The following is a 252-nucleotide window of genomic DNA, read 5'->3' as shown; positions in this document are numbered from 1 at the left end:
TACTCTGGTGATCTTAGGTGAGTGGTGTCAGTCTTACTGGTTGTTACACTGGAGTTCTTACTGAGTTGTTCCTCTTTCACACTGCTGAGGCCTGACAGGCCCAGTCACCGTGCCCAGCTCCAGAATCCAGGGACTGCCGAATCCTCAGGCCTTTGCTTGCATCTCAAGTCTGCCCCATGTCAGGAAATATTTTTACTGTGTGCTGGAATATTTTACAGGTGTGCTGGCATTGGCAACTCTGTTGGCCCATTT

The sequence above is a fragment of the Acomys minous genome (genome assembly GCF_964271855.1).
Source record: "Acomys minous genome assembly, chromosome: 9".
NCBI lineage: Eukaryota > Metazoa > Chordata > Mammalia > Rodentia > Muridae > Acomys > Acomys minous.
This window is presented reverse-complemented; position numbering follows the sequence as displayed.